General features: G+C 41.6%; 1 long non-coding RNA gene and 1 other non-coding gene across 2 annotated transcripts in view; one reads left to right on the top strand and one right to left on the bottom strand.

Moving 5' to 3' along the window:
* The window catches only part of LOC126419239 (uncharacterized), a 549,653-nt gene that overhangs the window by 230,184 nt on the left and 302,352 nt on the right, over nucleotides 1-17,117 (top strand). The window lies entirely within an intron of this gene.
* Trnas-cga (transfer RNA serine (anticodon CGA)) lies at nucleotides 13,118-13,192 on the bottom strand. Its single transcript has one exon. It is a non-coding gene; the product is annotated as a tRNA-Ser (tRNA).

The raw sequence follows: 17,117 nt of genomic DNA, 5'->3' as shown, positions 1-17,117 counted from the left end.
TTCTGAAAGCGACGCTTGATCACGTCGGCAGGGCTCTGGCTTGCATGCAAACTGATTATCAGCACAGACGGAAGCGTGTTCTGAGTTGTACGTAACATTACTATATTTAAAGACAGGTTGTAAAGGTATGATTCATTAAATTACAGGTCGTCTGTTACTTTTCGGTAAATTGTCGCACGCGAGCTAAACTATAAGTAGCCTCCCAGTAATTTTTAAGAAGCATCTCTCGCGGAGCGTATGCTGGAAGAAAGGCTAAGTAGTGTTTAACGTGCCATGGAGTACGAGAGTACGAGGTCACTGTACACGAAAATCGTGTTTTGAATGGACAAAGATGGAGAAAAAAATTAGTCGAGTCGTATGCAGAAGAATCAACCCGGCATTTGCCATGTCTGATTTAGGGAAACCATGGACAACATAAATATAACTGCTCGGGTATGGATTTGGACCGAATGCGCCATCTCGAATGCGAGTCCAGTGTTCAGACCACAGCGCCATCTTGGTCGGTCCAGTGTTGAAATACAATTTGAAATGTAACGACTGCTCAGCTCCTTTGTGGCGACGTCGGCTTTGAAACTGTGATGGAGTATAAGATAGTATCGCGAGGGCGTGATGGAAAGAAATGGCTCAGAATTTTTTATTCCTTCCTCAATGTCTGTTGAAGCATTATTTGTCATGCGTATCACTCGGTTGGCTTTCCTCTTTCGCTGACACAAGTTGCAACCCTCTGCCGCCAGAAGCTCTGAAACTTAGCGTGTAACATGGTGGTGCGTAACGTAACTACGAGAGAGAGATCCTCAGAAAACTGAAAGTACCAATTCGAAGAGTTCGTCCACACATGGGGTACCCTCTCCTTCAGCATGTCAGTGACTATTTTCATCTACACACATCAAAAAGTTTTGCATCGCCTCGGTTCCGAGAGTTCCGAAACCTTTACAGAAAACTGGAATAGAGACCAACAAAAATAATTTTCACCCTTTTTATTGCTCATGAAAACCACATATGTTGTACCACCATACAGCGAGACCTTCACAGGTGGTGGTCGAGATCGCTGTACACGGCGGTACCTCTAATACCCAGTAGCACGTCCTCTTGCACTGACACATGCCTGTGTTCGTCGTGGCATACTATCCACAAGTTCATCTAGGCACTGTTGGTCCACATTGTCCCACTCCTCAATGACGATTCGGCACTGGTCCATAAACAGCCCGTTTCAGTTTATCCCAGGCATGTGCGAAAGGGTTCATGTCTGGAGAACATGCTGGCCACTCGAGCGATGTCGTTATCCTGAAGGAAGTCATTCATTCACAACATGTGCACGATGGGGGCGAGAATTGTCGTCCATGAAGACGAATGCCTCCACAATATGCTGCCAATGTGGTTGCACTATCGGTCTTGTGGATGGCAGTCACGTATCGTACAGGCGATAAGGTGCCTTCCATGACCACCAGCGGCGTACGTCGGCCCCACATAACGCCACCCCAAAACAGCAGGGAACCTCCACCTTGCTGCACTCGCTGTACAGTGAGCCAAAGGCGTTCAGCCTGACCGGGTTGCTTCCAAACACGTCTCCGACGATTGTCTGATTGAAGGCATATGTGACATTCGTCGGTGAACAGAACGTGATGCTAATCCTGAGCGGTCCATTCGGCATGTTGTTGGGCTCAACTGCACCGCGCTGCATGGTGTCGTGGTTGCAAAGATGGACCTCGCCATGGACGTCGGGAGTGAAGTGCGCATCATGCCGTCTATTGCGCATACTTTGAGTTGTAACACGACGTCCTGTGGCTGCACGTAAAGCATTATTCAACATGGTGGCGTTGCTATCAGGGTTCTTCCGAGCCATAATTCGGAGGTAGTGGTCATCCACTGCAGTAGTAGCCCTTGGGCGGCCTGAGCGAGGCATGTCATCGACAGTTCCTGTCTCTCTTCATCTCCTCCATGTTCGAACAACATCGGTTTGGTTCACTCCGAGACGCCTGACCACTTCCCTTGTTGAGGGCCCTTCCTAGCACAAAGTAACAATGCAGACGCGATCGAACCGTGGTACTGACCGTCCTACATACTTCTTGCTATGTAATAGTGAACTCCTTTCACTACTTAGAGTTTGCTGCATTAACCTTCGCGTGGTTGCAACCCATGGTTGAACTACAGGCAGCACGAGCTGTGTACCTCCTTCCTGGTGGAATGACTTAAACTGACCGGCAGTCGGACCTCTTCCGTCTAATAGGTGCTGCTCATGTATTGTTGTTTACATCTTTGTGCGGGTTTAGTAACATCTATGGTAAAAGGGACTGTGTCTGTGATACAATATCTACAGTCAACGTCTATCTTCAGGAGTTCTCGGAACCGGGGTGATTCAAAACTTTTTTTGATGTGTGTATTTCCCAATACTTAAAGGACACCTCCGACGACTTCACTTTCATGGTTACGAAACGGTGCAAGTAGAGGTGAGGTTGTTGCCCTGTCAACAAAATCAAACATTCTACAGTGACGGAGACAAGAAACTCGTCTTTCGTTGGAAGAAATCTGTTAACCTCCAAAGTTATAGGATGTTGAGACATAAATGTATGTAGATATGAAAAATAAAGATGCAGAATGTTATTACTTAAGAAGCTTTAAGAGTTGTCACACAAATATTCTGAGAAATTACTTTTCAGCACGCCCATGTATTACGTGTAGCATGGCATCCTATGCCTCTGTTTCGGTATATATGCGTTAAGAATATTCCTGTGCAACTAACATCACCGCAAGTCGTACTAGTATTAATCTAACTTGAGTTATACAGTTACAAAGCAAAAGTAAATCGATCATTACTTATACATTTTATTGTGGCTAACTTTTGACTGTAACAGTTCGCTACATGTGACGCAAATATGAGAATTTACTTAACGCTGTAGGCGCTATTTTTCACGGCGGAAATTTACCGGACTGTCTGTCGCCTTAGTAGCACGCAACTGTGAAACCTTTTCCCATATTCCGACCTCATGTTTGACTTGCTGATTAATTAGCCATCGTTGATAAGTCATCCGTATCTCACTACGTCTCCAGCGATATGAAGTTGCACAAACTATTCCGTTGCTGGCAAAGATTGTCAGCAAAATACGTACTGGTGTGAAGATAATGACATGCAGTTCAGTTAAATACGAATTTTCGTTGTTGCTTGTTATCTACGCAGAGTATTTTCGTGTAAATCAAGATCGTAAATCGAGGTGTACCTATTGTACTCATTCCAAAATTCGCAAACGTATTCTAGTATTACTACGATGAATACGTGCTGGATGCTACGTAACTACTAACGATATTAATTCAAATATCTGCCGATATCTGTTTTCAGAGGTATTACGACATTTTAAAATAATTCATAGTGCAGGCGAACATTAAATATTTAGCCCGGTAGTAATTTTTGTGGTGTCTTTTTTCTTCCTTGTTGAGGGCTTTCATGACGTCGTACGAATATTACTGTCTGCCGTGTACGTCGTGTTCCAAGACGCTTATTAATGAGTCCCACGACTTTTGATGTGCTATGCGCATTATTTGTTTTGCGACATTTCATAAAGTACAAAAAGAAACCATAATGAAATTATATAGAGTAATGGCGAGTACGGTCTTATCCTAGGGAAGCGAAATCTGGGTTACCATATAAAACTAGAAAATAAAATTAAAACAGTAAAGTTGGGGTTCCTAAGAAAGACAAAGGGATGCACAAGAAGAGATACGATTAGAAACGAAGATATTAGAACAGGATTAAATATTTTTAGCATAAATGAAAAAATTGAAAAATATCGTGAAGACAGGAAACAATACCTCATGAAAGTGCCAGGTCACAGAATTCCTCAGAAGATCTTTAACTACAAGGCAAATGGGAAAAGAGATACTGGAAGACTTAGAAAAAGAAGGGTATGATTTTGTTTGTGAGTTCGGAACAGGCAACAGCCTAATCTGTGAAAGGAAGATGATGAGTAATTTTTGTTGATTATATAATACCATTCAATTCCGAACACATAAAGTAGAAGGTAACTGAACTTTTCTATTATGTTAGGCCTTTGTGAAAATTTCTAGAGCCTCACGAAATAATTGCTATAAAATGTGTGATAACCATAAAAATAAGTGGAACTTGTGTCATTGACCAGTTCAATTACGTACAACCGAACGGACAACGTCATTCGGTCATCGTCATGGGGCTTGACGTAATAAGGTAAACAGTGAATACGTAGGAATGAACTGCCCGTTCTTATGAGATCTTGGTAGAGCTCGGCTTCCTCTGCATCGTGATGATGGGAATAATAGAAAAATAGCTTTCCGAGTAGCGAAGAATGTAAGTGGAGCAGCTATTGTGCGCCATATCTTGCGCACTTTTTCGTACATACATCTTGCTGTGTAATGTTGAACTCCTTTCACCACTTGGAGTTGTTTGCCGCAGTAGCCTTCGCGTGGCTACAACCCATTTCACTTTAGCTGAATAAGTGGATTCTCTGTACGTTTACACGGACTTTCCAGTTCCAGACTTTGCACAAAAAACTGTTTCGTGCAATGGTTGCGGTCCCAATAGCCGTATGCTGCAAGGTTTGCTAATCGTACGCTTTATTTTATCGATGAAAGAATTTATTTAGTTTATTCCTCATTGGAGTGTATAGGTAAACGTAAGTTTTGATATCTACCTATTATAAATTTGTTTTTCTCAGCTTAAAATCGCCTTTATATAACTATTTGACCTAATTACAGCACATCGCATAAACTACGCCAGATTACATAGGCAGACTAGATTCTGATGCTTACTGGACAGCGTAGTGTCTTAAATACTCTTTCAACGACAGGACAGATTACTGTTCTGACTTACTAGGCATCAATTTTAGAAGATACTTGACTACATTTGCGATGCGAAATCAGGTATACGTTACGTAAATAACTAAATGCGAAAAATGGAGTGTGTGGATTCCGCGCTGTTGTAGAGTGAGACATCTCAGATTTGACCCTGACAAAGAGATATATTACAATAGGTAATGTCTAATAATGCAAATGTCGTGAATTAATGGTAGATACTAACACTGATTAACAAATGTATTAGTAGGGAAAACGGAATATTTACTGAAATCAAACGCTCCAGTTATGAATTATGTTGTTGTCTAACTCGCACTGCCGGTTTCGACTCAATTACGAGTCATTCTCACGTGCATAAAGTATTTATGCTAAGGAAGGCATTGTCACATAATAAATGTTTCAAGTTCACAGTTAATTCGTCGTTGCCAGCATAAGTGCCAACAAGCTCTCTCATAAACAAAACAAGAATGAATATTAATGATTTCGTTTTTTACCAAAATATTTGTTTTCGGGAGTCACAATTGCTATTTCTTAAAGATATCCTGTGCAAAACGTGTTTCGGGAAATGATTTTTGTTATGAAGTGCGGTTTGTATTATTATTTTTTTACTATATTTGACAAATGTGGCGCTTGCTGTGTTCGAATTGAAGCAATATCCCGTGTGTGGTAGGCGAATGAGTTCCTTTTTCTCCTTCTTCCTCTTGAGCAGCATGTTTTAATTGCGCAAGAAATAAGAACGAACATCTTTGGCCGGCTCGCAGAGACAGCTGCAGTTGAGCATCCACTGAAGCTACCTCAGTTTATCGTGTATCTATGACGGAGTCGATAGGAATATTTTGAAGAAGGCTGTTTTGGAGTGGCAAAAAAAAGTAACAGGACGCTAAAACAAGGAAATTAACAAAGGGCATGCTTACCTTCACCATATAGAGTTGGTACTGAAACGGCATACCCTTCGCAAAGGGGCATCAAGATCTTTATTGACAGTCGATTTCATCCCAGGCAAAGTGATCTGAAGATATTTGGAAACACCATGGCTTTTGGCGGAGGGGATGGGCGTGGTGAACTGAACGGGAAGCACCTTCCCAAAGCGTCACAAACAAAATGAAAGCATTAAGACTCGAATACATCGATGGGGAAACCATATGGTGGATTTCTTCTACCTAAGAGACATTCATCCATCATAGCAAATCTTTTTCATCTCAGAAGAGCAAACTAAACTAGTTCTATCCACCAGAATCGAAAATGTGGCTGCAGTATCGCAACTCAGAAATTCTGGTCGTTAAAGGCATTCTTCCATCTGCCACGTGATTGTCCGGAATAGTGGCTCACCTCATCAGAAACCTTCGGCCTCCAGACGATGTTCTTGTTGTAAGAGTTCCATGTTTTCCGCACTGACACAATTTTAAAATGCTGAAGTGCAGCTTCCGTGCCACACCCGCCGAAACGACGCCACGTTCCGCAGTGTCGTTGTCTCTGCAGCGTTTACAACGGGGTACGTGCACTAGGCCACACAATACGGGCCATCCAATGGGAACTATTGACATGATTGTCGAGAGGACTACGCTTTCGGCGCTTGCGCTGGCGCGGCTCGTGCGGCTAACGTTACGAGAAAACTCAGCTACGTGAAAGGATAAGAATCAAACGTCGACATTTACGAGTGTCGCAGTCATTGAGTGATAGATACAATAAATATTGAAACAATTACACCTTTAGTGCAAAATTACGAAGAAGTGTTTAACCCTTCGGTGGGCGCACCAGCGGCAGATAGGCCGCAAGATTTAGTTTTCTGTTAGTGTCACAGATAGGATTACAGTTGCTTCCACGTCCAGATACGTATTTGTTGTTCTCAACGAATATCACCACTTACTACATTTGCGCTATTCATGCTTTCAGCAGTTTGGTCGCTATTGTTGGTTGAACTGTGAGTGTTGCGTTTCTGGTGTGTTTACCAAAAAATGGTTCAAATGGCTCTGAGCACTATGGGACTCAACTGCTGAGGTCATTAGTCCCCTAGAACTTAGAACTAGTTAAACCTAACTAACCTAAGGACATCACAAACATCCATGCCCAAGGCAGGATTCGAACCTGCGACCGTAGCGGTCTTGCGGTTCCAGACTGCAGCGCCTTTAACCGCACGGCCACTTCGGCCGGCCAGGTGTGTTTACCGCTGCGCGTCTTGTGATGATGTAAATATTTTCTATACTTGTGTTTTTCTTTCGCCTCAAGGCAATCTTTCTTTTATATTAGTGTATAATGAATATTCGAATCGCATCGAAGTTCCCATATGAAATTTTCATTACTTTTTGCAGTCTTGAATATTGATTTGATACAATATATTACTTTTACAAGAACATGTGTTTCATTAGTCTCATAAAAGCGTGGAAATGGAGAAAAAGATGGCATTTGACAAGCATCGTCTAATTGTACGCCCTGAAGACTATGAGAAATTACTGCGGGAATTTTCAGAAGAAGAATTACAAGAATTGTCAGATTCATGTGAATCTGAGTCGGAAGAGGAAGTTATTGAAGAAGAAAACCACAGCAGTGACTCCGAACAATCAACAGAGGAAACAGATGACCGCCTGGTTGAAGAGGGGAGACAACAAACAGAAGATTACCGATTTTACGTAGGAAAAGATAAAGAAACTATTTGCATAAGTGAACCGCTTCCTTCTTCTCCTAAAACCAAAGCCAAGAACATCCTAAAAGTTTTGCCAGGTCCATAAGCAAGTGCTGAAATTACGGAAAAAGAAATTGATGCTTTTTGCCTATTTATTACTGATGGGATGATTATTTTTCCTTGGATTAAAAATGTAAAACTAATTGCGGTGCAAAAGCCACACGGGCCCACTCATGGGAGTTTGAAAGCCGCGCCCACCGAAGGGTTAAAATTTAAAACTTAGGGACAACATCTCGACAGAGATAGGAACGTTAATTAAACAACAAGTACACTAGGTGTAACAAATAGCTATTATCAAACTTTCAGGAAACATTCCTCACAATTTGGAAATTTGTAGTTAGGTCTTATGGGACCAAACTGTTGATTCCTCACACGTAGATCAATAAAATTAATTGTATGGAGAACGGTCCGCAAGCCCTTTGTTTCCCTTGTCTCATTTTCTTTTTCTCCTCAGGATCCCATTAATCATGGAAAACAGAAACAGAACGTAGCAGTTAACAGAATCTTCCGTCGGTTCTTGGTAGAACAACATTATAATACATGAAGAGCACCAGTTTGCTTTTGTTCTACAATATTACTTTTATTGTTATTTATTTCGGCTTACAAGGCCATCTTCAGACGTAACACACATCCATGCCCGAGGCAGGATTCGAACCTGCGACCGTAGCAGCAGCGCGGTTCCGGACTGAAGCTCCTAGAACCTCTCAGCCACAGCGGCCGGCTTGAAGGTCTCATTGAGCCGCCGTTGCACCAGACGCATTATATCATTTGAAAAACGGCAAACACACGATTCGTCGGACCACACTACACAGTGAGCTACGGCCAAGATTCTGTGTTGTTCGGCTCATTGAACGGGTGCAGTGTTGTGTGCCCCTGTGGTCAATAGCCATCTGCGATGTTTACTACTTCAAATGTCCACTGTATACAGATTCCTTAGCAATCTTCGCTGAGAAATAGGTTGAGATTGAAAGGTGCTTGTTCACTCCGCGATTTAATGTCACACCATCAAAATTTTTTACAGTGGATTGTGAAATTAATTTTACTTATACGTTACTCGAGTCTGATACAATCGTTTTCGATAAATCCATACAAGCACTGTGGCAGTCACTTTACTTGGTTACTGATGCTGTTCTGCAACTTTGGCGAGTCAGTTTGCTTTCGATCAATAGCAATTGGGTTGCAGGTCCCGTGGTTCTATTCAATTGAAAGAGAATCCGTCATTCTATTATGGTTCAAGATCTAGTTCGGTTCATACACGAATTTGTGTGCCCGCTGGTAGATCTGGGTTCGGGGAGAAGACTGCCTTTGTGAGATGAAGGTATGTGCTGCCGTGCAGATTCTGCAATGAATAAAGAAGCTTTGTTATTGTTCCGGTGTTAGATTAGCATTGTTATGTCACAGTCACATTGTGCGTAGCAGTCAGGCTACGTGGTTATGCATACTGTTGTGTTGGTGCGTATATCCCATATCGGTATTCCGATTGCTATGGGCTTATTTAGCGAGTGTTATTTTTTTATCTGTAGTTCACTGAGGCTATTTGATTTTATATATTGCCATTTCGTTATTTTGAGATAGTAAGTGGAGCTGTGTACGCTAGAAAATGAAGTGCCATATGGAGAAATCGGATTATTTACGACATATTCTTCTGTTTGAGTTCAGTAGATGGGTAGCTACAGCGGAGGCTGTCAGAAACAATTGCACCGTTTATGGGGATAATGCAACTGGACAGAGCATGGCTAGAAATGGTTTTCTCGTTGTAAGGAAGATCGTTTTGACATTAGTGACTCTCCAAGTTCAGGAAGACCTTCAAGGTTTGGTGAAGACCACTTAAACGCGTTGTACTCGAGAACTGGCAAATGTGGTGAACTGCGCTCATTTCATAATTGTGCGACATTTTCATGCGATGGGGAAGGTTGAAAAACGGGGTGTATGGGTGCTGCGTGCTCTAAGAAAATGGTTCGAATGGCTCTAAGCACTATGGTACTTAACATCATTCGTGCTCATTTAACTTGAGCTATGGCGGAGCGTGCTCCTGCAGTGAAGTCGGCATGAAACATTCTTCCATTTGCAAGAACTGCAGTGGACTCAATTGTGAAAACGTCTCAGAATTATTATATGAAGAAAGTGTAGATTTTAAAGAATTTATTAAGGGAACAGACGTCGATATCAGCAATCTGGAAGAAGCTGATTCGCAGTTGGAAGAACAGGTCGATCTTGGACCCATTCGATCCGGTTACCTTGCTTCTACTACTCAAGGCATTTTTCGTGACAGTAAGGAACGTGGCCCATCAAAACATGGACATTGACCCACATGTCCACCTCAAGTGCCCCAGAGGTTCAAGTACACTGTCAGACTTACAACGCATCCAGAAGTGATAATTGTCACTGTCACTGGTTATTTAATTTATATAACATAATGAGTGAATGATGCTGGCCTATAAACGTGTATGAGCCAGGGCTGAAATTCCCCTGAGCTTTACTTCGACGTTTGATGTACGAATCATAACAGATGGATGGCCAGGAATCACACGACTGCACACGGAGTAATTGAATACGGCAAATTGAGGGCTTCAGTTCTAGTATATAACATAATGAATAATATATTTCAACTGTGTAAACAGAAACTGAAATAAAAGTGCTCAAAAATTGGTATTTTTCCATTTTGCATAAAGTTTGAAAAACGGTTTTTTTTTTTGACAATTGGTACTTTGCTCAGAAAAAAGTTGTAGTTATCACTTTTGTACAGAATTTTATGCTTTTATGAAAAAGCAAATAGACGTCAAAGCGCTAGGAGTACAAGAAATCAAGATTTTTTTAAAAAAGACTGACAGAAGTCCAAGGGTTGCAAAGTGTTTCGACTATAGAATGTATAGCCAATATAAATTTAGTTGGCAAAACTTGGTTTTCCAATCTTTCCAAACATATGAACGAGTTAAAAAAGATCTTCCATCCCACTTTCTGCAACGGTTATATACTATCTGACTCGACTAAATATGACTGAGAATCAATCTACTTCTTTCGGGCTTTCTTCGAAATATGCCCTACTTAATGCTGTTTGGTTAATATGCTAAGTCTCTCTGCTCAAAAGTTAAACTGATGTAATTTAGGCAGAACTTTATGGTCAAAAATCTAAATGAAGAAGATATAATATTAACAGACGTCGGGAATACTGACTTGGGCTTCGTGCCTTCGATAAACAATTTGTGGCGAAACTGAAAATTATTAAGCATTTGAAAGCCCAATGGCGTTATCTTTTAGGCATTGAGGGATATAGCAATACCCGCATAATTAAGATCAGATATCAGTGCTGCAATGGAGTGGTTTCTCATAGTCGGCTTTGCACTGGCATACGATAAACATTTCGTGTGCTGCGGAAGTGTCGGCACAGCCCTGAAGAAGCTGTGTGTAGGGCTCGTGGCTGCAGCAGTAGCAGCACCGTCAATGCTGATAAGAAAGTTCCCTGTGTATGATCTGGTTCTAAGTGTCCGAGGATTCTGACATGGAAAACTAGCTCCATACAGGGTCTTTGTTCGCCTCATGTAGTGTGCAGAAGTGACCGACACATAGGTGTGGGCGTAATGAAGTGCAGTTCTGTACCTGTAACTCGCTTTTCTCTTTACATTTTCTTCTTTTCCCGATTGCACTTAAGTTTCCTATACTAGATTTGGAGGCTGTGATTGTATTCTTAGTGGTACGGGAGCACTTTTGTTTTATAGGGGGTTTGTGCATTTGGCTTCCCTTGATTGGCTGCGCAATGTGCTAGCCGGTAAACGTCTTCCGTTAAGACGTTGTGGGTGGCTAGTCTTTTAGATCAATAAATGGAAAAACCCCAGTTCAAATCCAACCAAATTATTGGCTTTATCTTACATCCAACTTCCTTACTCGCTAACAGGCATAAATATCCCACCAATCTGAAACGACTGTACTGAGTGTCCCAGGAGCAATTATCAGTACTCACAAGGGGAACACTCCGTCGCACCCCCCTCAGATTTAGATCTTGGTAAGATGGCCCAGTGGATAGCGGGTCAAAAACTGAACGCGTATCAAGCATGAAAACAGGAAGAAGGGGTACTGAACTGTGAAAAATATCAGCATAGAAACAGTGAATGGTTCAAGCTGAAAAAGTGCTACACCGAGCGAATTGGAGGGGCCACAGCCTAAGGTGAAGTCGTCCCGGTTTTGGACTCCAAAGCGAGCAAGCCGTGTTCAAAATTCACTCGTGCCAATTTTTTTCTTTCTTTCGCAAAGTTATGAACTGGCCGTCCGATCACTGAAATGTTTGTTCTAATTCTACAGTCTTGGAAATTGTCGTACTATGCATTGGTTACAGATTGTCAGTCACGTTGTAAGAATTATCGTCGCAAGTAATTGTGATGAATAGTGAGAGCAGTTGCACCAAAGGAATTCAAGAGTCAAAACTTCCAAAAGGGAACGCAACTTCAAAAACATTGAAAACATGTGTTTTGATTGAGCACAGGGAAAACTGTGTGATCGTGAAATTGTTACGTTCATTCGTTGCAGCTTATGTGACAAACTATTATGCTTTCATAATTTCTTTGGGGATGATCACATTCATACGAAGACCGAAATCGAGCAAGGACTCACGCCTCGCTCACTCACCAGGCGTACAAGTTATGTGCGTCGATAGGACATTGCTATCATATGACATCCATAGTGTCACTTATGCCGGGTATGACACACAAGACGTGTTTTCCAGTGGAGGATTCAGTTGACTTGTCGCCTTCTCATCAGACGTTTGCGGTTCCTATCCGAAAGTCAGTTCCTTTCGGCTGCTAATAGAGCAGGTTTGCAGAATCAACTTTCATTATAGGTCCGTTCCTGTTGCAATCGGACGTTACACCTCGACACAGACATAAATTTCAATACGGCGAACCGACACATCAATGACCGGACAGACAGTCCGTAATTTTGTGGAAAAAAAATGACGCGAGGAAGCTTTGAGCAGAAGCTCGGCCGCTAATACACTCCAACACAGTGGCCATTTAACTACGACGCAGTCGCTCTTCGACTTTGCTTGATGCTGTATTTCTGCAGCTTGGACCGTTCACTGTTTCTATTTTGCTCTTATTTCACAATTCAGTACACCTTCTTCCTGTTTTCATGCTTGATTTAAGTCCAGTTTTTGGCGGGCTGTCCACTGGGCCCTCTTACTATTAAATGTGAGGGTGAGGTGTTTGGGAGTTTCCCTTCTCAGTGATATGAGAGGAACGATTGCTCGAAGAAAATAGTCTAGTGAGCGTGGCCTTTAAAATCCATACGTTAACAGCTATGAGCACTTCTTCCTCTTAGATACTGTGAAACAAATCCCTTCTAATGCAAGCTGTTTGTTTTTCACATTTTGAGAAATGGTAGTATGGATCATAACAGGAAAAAAAGTCCAGTAAATATGGGCCTAGGGAGTATACTTGAAGAACTATGAACGCATGTGCATCTTCTCTACTGTGAAACACATCTCTTCTACCCAAAAAGTGTTCACAGCTCTTGAAGTAGCCATTTTAGAGCCCATGTTTAGCTGACATATATTTTATTCCAGAATGAGATTTTCACTCTGCAGCGGAGTGTGCGCTGATATGAAACTTCCTGGCAGATTAAAACTGTGTGCCCGACCGAGACTCGAACTCGGGACCTTTGCCTTTCGAGGGCAAGTGCTCTACCAACTGAGCTACCGAAGCACGTCTCACGCCCGGTACTCACAGCACAGTAGAGCACTTGCCCGCGAAAGGCAAAGGTCCCGAGTTCGAGTCTCGGTCGGGCACACAGTTTTAATCTGCCAGGAAGTTTCATATATTTTATTGTTTAGATCCATATTGCCTCCTCCAAAAACATGGAAAGCAAAGTGCTTGCAGTAGGAAAAAGACGAAGAAGTGTTCAGGTTTACATTTTAGATTTATTTGCTTCGAATTGTCCTTCCTGTCATATCCTTGAATATTGACAATTCCTCCTGACTCAGGCTGTACTAGTATATTGTCAGGTTGGAGGTAACTGAGATGATATAGCACAGCACCGTGCCAAGAAAATAATACGACAGTGAAGCAGGCACTTAATAATGAAGATAATAATAATTATTGTTTCCATACCTCCTGTGTCTTTATCAAAAAGAAGTGTAGAACATGTAAGAAAACAAATCCAAAACAGAAGTCATGGCAAGAGACTGACGTCATATCATAACGAAGGAGCTATTGAAACCAAGTGCTTTCGTACCAGCAACCAACTCGTACGAGAAAAGAGTGATTGTTAAGCAAAGCAATTGATGTACTGAGGTAATGCTACACGGTTGCGATAGTTTCCTTACCCAGCCATGTTTTGTAGGACGCCAGCCGCCTACTCTGAAAGGTCAGCATCTTTTACTCTTTCAACGCTGGTATTAATTACTCGAATGTAAGAGTGGAATCAGACTTTATCAACGGAAATTAAATTTTTCTGACTGTATACCTATGGCCGTGTATCACTATGATCTTAAGGGGAAACCTGACTGTTACTTTAGGTCAACACTGTATCACTAACTTCCTGTGCTAAGTTTGTAGTAATATTAGATGAGCAGTCAGAAGGGGAGAGAGATTATGTCGGCCACATCGGTCTCTTTCCGTTGTAAAAAAGACAACAGACAATACATAAAGGGCGTTTCCCTCTATAACCAACGTAATCGAGGTTACCATGTCGTTCAACACGAAAATTAGTCTACTTTGGTTATTTTCATTGGATTATGTCGTGTGGTGTTATATTTTGGGGTAACTCTTCCCATTCTAAAAGGACATTTTTGGCTCAGAAACGGGCAGTTCTGGCGATAAGTGGTGTAAGTTCGCGAACCTCTTGCGACCCCGTTCACTGGTCTGGGTATTTTGACATTGCCCTGTCAATATATACATTATTTACTGTCGTTTCTTGTTAACAGTATCAGCTTACTCCCAAGAATTAGCAGCTTTCATTCCGTTAATACTCGGCAGAAATCCAGTTTGCATCTGGATCGCACTTTCTTAACTCTTGTGCAGAAGGGTGTGCAGTATACTGCTGCATCCATTTTCAGTAAGCTACCACAAGAATTCAAAAATCTTAGCAGTAATCCACGCACTTTCAAAACGAAACTGAAGACTTTCCTCATGGGTGACTCCTTCTATTCTGTTGAGGATTTCCTTGAAAAATTAAGCTGATTCTTACGTTATATTGTTGATTGCGTTTATTTAAACTTACGGCTTGACTTTTTTTGGGTTCACAAACATTTTATTTTACCTGTTGTTACTTTTATGTTGTAATTTCATGCACTGACACGTTCCATGACTTTGGACATTCGTTCCTCAATTTGGTCCTACGGAACTAGACGTGTAAATAAAATAATAAATAAAATGTGTCGTTTGCAAGGGACGTCAGTCTGGTGCTGCCATACTCGAACTTTGATATATCTGCGCAGAAGGAAATGGACTGCTGATAGTCTGTACTGACCCTGATAGTGGAGGGACTTTTACAAGATCACGTTCATCGGTTTGATCGCTTGCAACAATCAAAATGAGATGTGTGTGTCCAGCGACAAATAAAACCAAAGTAAGCTGTGTGCTTGAATAATTTGATTCTTGAATCGTCCCTGTATGATTCGTGCTGGACACAAGTGGGTTGCTGTCGAGAGTAATTTAAGTTTATTTTATCCTGCTACGCCCTATTTTAGGTGGCCGCAGGTCATTGCTTGCTGTTGTGGTAAGAGAGGGCATTGGTGTTTCCTGCTCGGTGACCGATTTTAGAATGATATGAGGGAATGCACACTAGAAACCCTCGTAAGTAGTTTACTATATTTATACTTTTTTGCTGCTGTGAGACATGAATGAGGTTGTGCTTTGTGCAGCGATTGTTAATATACTGTCCGTAAAAGACAGTGCAACACCCCCAACGACTGTTTTGAGTGGCACCAGCGTACAATATATGTATACTGAGGGATTGCAGTGTTAGTGATTCATTTGTCACAGTCATCGGCGATAACGTGGCGCTCTGGAGGCGTGTCTGTGGACTGTGTGCCCTATGTTTCGACTATGCAGCCTGTAATTTCCCCCCTCCTTCCTAATTCCAGCTATTGTTCACGCCTTTTATGAAAAATTTTGGAGGAGTGAAGATTACAGTAAACTTTCTAGTTCACTTAGCTTTTCGTGTAGGGTTGGCTTGTCTAGGGGTCTGATTCTTGAAGATGAAATTTGTAACACTCCGGTTTAATCTACTGACTTATCCCGCTCGATTGGGATCTGATAGCAGCCCAAATAGATAATAATTAATGTGACCGTGTACCTAATGGGGCTGGCAATCGGATTGGACTGCTACGGAGATGTTACATTCCATTTTGTCCTTCTCAAATGCTGTAATAAAGAAATGTTTGGTGCCAAGAAGAACGACAACACAGCTTCATTAATCAACGACCTATATTCATCACAAAAACACAAAGTAAGGGGACAGCCACTGCCTTCGTCGTACAGAATTAATAACGGCTAATCTCAGCACAGGCCCTTTAGTTATTCATTATCGTCACACGCAATTTCAATCATTGTAATCCAACACTACAATCCAACACTGCAATCCAACACTGCAATCCAAATGATGCCGGCGCGGTAGACGCGTAATTACAAATATCGGCACAAAAATATCACTGAATCACACCAGTAATTATACTTTTTCACTTTCCCGAATATTCCTAACACAAAGGGGTTAAACCACGGCGATGGGCACTCCCTTTGTCGGTACGGTCTTGCATTCCAGCAACAGACCTCCACCCGGCTCGGCCCGCAGCGCGTACCACACTCTACTGACTCAACACTCGCTCTCGCTCTCGCCACACACTATCGATTGTTTGTCCTGTCGACCTGTGCTGTCTCAAACTTATAGTAGGGGCCTACGGACCCCTTACAAATTCTCACATTATAGGTTCTCATGGCTGAATTGATCTAAATAAATTTGAAGATTGTTGTTGCACAATTTTTGTTGTTTCGTTAATATATTTTGTCACATTTTGTCTTTTGAAGCCGGCTGGAGTGGCCGTGCTGTTCTAGGCGCTACAGTCTGGAACCGCGTGACCGCTACGGTCGCAGGTTCGAATCCTGCCTCGGGCATGGATGTGTGTGATGTCCTCAGGTTAGTTAGATTTAAGTAGTTCTAAGTTCTAGGGGACTGATGACCACAGCAGTTAAGTCCCATAGTGCTCAGAGCCATTTGTCTTTTGAATTTTCACATTAACAAAGCCGAAATTACACGTCTACTATTACTTCTCTCTGTGGTAATAACCATATTGTAAACGGTTTACAATTTTTCTTGGTAAATGAATTTCTATTAATTTCAATTATTATTTCATAAATGAATCCAGAAGTAAACATAGTAAACAGTACTACATTGCGTAATTAATAATATAAATTTTAAGTTTGTAAATTATTCCTAATTTCAAATGTTTTTTTAAAAAAGAGAAAAAACATTACATTCCGAGCTATTACTTATCGATTGTAACATCGATTCCTTTCCATAAATTTTAGCTTGAAATATAATGTATTGTGTATAAATTTATATAGAATTTTTCCGAAAAGCAGCTGAGATAATACTGACCTGTCCAAATTTCGAAAAATAATACTGGTATCGA

Source organism: Schistocerca serialis, chromosome 9, assembly GCF_023864345.2.
Source record: "Schistocerca serialis cubense isolate TAMUIC-IGC-003099 chromosome 9, iqSchSeri2.2, whole genome shotgun sequence".
Classification (NCBI taxonomy): Eukaryota; Metazoa; Arthropoda; class Insecta; order Orthoptera; family Acrididae; genus Schistocerca; species Schistocerca serialis.
This window is presented reverse-complemented; position numbering and strand designations above follow the sequence as displayed.